The sequence below is a fragment of the Narcine bancroftii genome, chromosome 9, assembly GCF_036971445.1.
Source record: "Narcine bancroftii isolate sNarBan1 chromosome 9, sNarBan1.hap1, whole genome shotgun sequence".
NCBI lineage: Eukaryota > Metazoa > Chordata > Chondrichthyes > Torpediniformes > Narcinidae > Narcine > Narcine bancroftii.
In genome coordinates, this window is record NC_091477.1 from 9,838,328 (window position 1) to 9,840,622 (window position 2,295).

Genomic DNA, 2,295 nt, shown 5'->3' on the forward strand with positions numbered 1-2,295 from the left:
TTTCTAGTCCAAGAGTTTTTCTTCCCAAGGTCTTGTCATGCCCCCTTATAGCTCTTGTAAGTCCTTTTTTAAGTTCCTTCTTGGCTACCACATAATTCTCATCAGCCCTTCCTGACTTAAGCTTCTTAAACCTCGTGTATGCTTCCTTTTTCCTCTGGACTAGCTATCCCACCTCTCTTGTCAACTAAATTTCCTTTACCCTACCATCTTTTCCCTACCTTAATGGAACAAACTTATCTAGAACACCACGCGTGTGATCCATATGTTTGCTGTGCATTTCTCTGAGAGCATCCACTCCTAATTTACTGTCCCAACTTCCTGCCTTATCCCACGGTAATTAACCTTGCCCCAATTAAACACTTTCCCATTTTTGTCTGCTCTTATCTGTGTGCATAGCTATGCTAAAGGTCATGGAGTTGTGGTCACAGTCTTCAAAATGCTCACCCACCGTGAGGAGAGGGCTTTCACCTGATCAGCTTCATTATCCAGTACTCGATCCAGAAATGCCTCTTCTCTAGTCAGCTGGTCCACATTCCTGTGACAGGAATCATTCCTGGATATACCTGATGATTTTTGCCCCACAGAGCAGATGCCGGTCAGTATTAGGGAAATTAAAGTTTTGCATGATAACAAACCTGTTATTTTTTCAACTTTCCAAAATCTGTCTGCTTATTTGCTCCTCAGTATCCCGACAGCTGTTTGAGGGCTGATAGAATAGTCCTGGTAGAGTGATCACTGTACTGACAATAACCACACCAGCAGTGCGAGTATAAGACAGCTTTAATAAACTAATATGTACACTAAGAGGTCTTGTCTCTGCAAGACAAACCCGAAGCTCTGGACTGCTTTATAGACAAGGTCACCAAGATGACCCCTGGTGACACATATCATCACATTCACCCCCCCTTGAAAAATCGTTAACCCCCCCCCCATCCGTCCTCCTTCCCTTGTTTGTAAATTCATAAGTCCAAAATTTTTTGTGGCTTCCGTTGCCTTCTGGACCTCCTCGGTAGTGGTATGGGGTGGGGGTATGGTCTGCCTTTCAGCCTTTCTTGGTGGAGGTGTGGAAGTGGGAAGTACTGGTTGGTCGTGTGGGCCGGGGATCCTCTTGTATGGGATTAGGTCCTGCCATCAAGTCTAGGGTGGTGATATTTTGTGTGGCGGGCGTACCCAGGGTCCTGATTTCCGGGGTGGGTGGTATAGTCCTCTGGGGTGACTCGATGGACGACTGTTCTAGTGACTGCCGCTGCGTTCCTTGTTGATCCGTAGACATCTGTGTTTCCTCCGTGTTGTTCACACATCCGGTCGGCACGAGATCCCTGGTGGCCACCGAGTCTTCTCTTCCATCTGGGAATGTGACGAAAGCGTACTGAGGGTTCGCATGCCTCAACTTCACTTGATCCACCAGCGGGTCCGCTTGGTGGAGTCTGCAGTGCTTCCGGAGGAGAACAGGTCCCGGTGTCATCATCTATTTAGGCAGAACTGTGCCCGTCGTGGCTTTCCTTGTGAAAGAAAAGATACGTTAATGTGGGGTCATGTTAGTGGCAGTACACAACAAAGAACGTATAGAGGGTAGGGCAGAGGGCTCTGGGGTGCTTTCTTTGTCCACAGAAAAAAGCACTTGGGACCCTCAAGGTGCTGCTGCTGTGAATTCCTGTGAGGCAGCAAACTTTTCTTTTTGTGGGGCTAGAGAGTCCAGCAGTGTGACGTTTGTCCCAGTCCCAGGGTCAGGTGAGTACTCCTCCAATTCTTTCCTGGTGCTTTCTAAAGATTCTGCAATAGTCTCTGCCTCATCTAGCCCCACCATTCCTTTCTCCAGCAATCAGTGTCTCGTCTCAGTGGACCATCTGCCCGCAACCATTCTGTCCCTAATAAGGTCCTCCGCATACTCCTGAGCTGATACTGCTTTAAAGTTGCAGCCTCTCGCCAGGTCTTTCAGAGAGAGTATAAAGTCTCTGGCAGACTCCCCTACTTGTTGTGACCTGGTCAAGAGTCTGTACGGGGAGTGGAGTTCACTATGCCCCTCACTGTAATGCCCCTTTCGCAAAGAGAGTGAAAGGAGAATTTCCCCATGTTTTACAAGATAAAGCCAGAAATATTCTTTATCTGGAAAGGGGACAGGAATGGGGAATTGGACTTGCATTAAGGTCACCCTGATCTTGTTATTGAGTAATGCCTCCTAACTTCCAAGCTTGTAATTTATCTTGATTTAAACACACCCAATAATGTCTGAAAATAGAGAAGGCAGCTTTTTCACTTTGGTTTCACAACACAAAGTGTTTCACAACACACAGA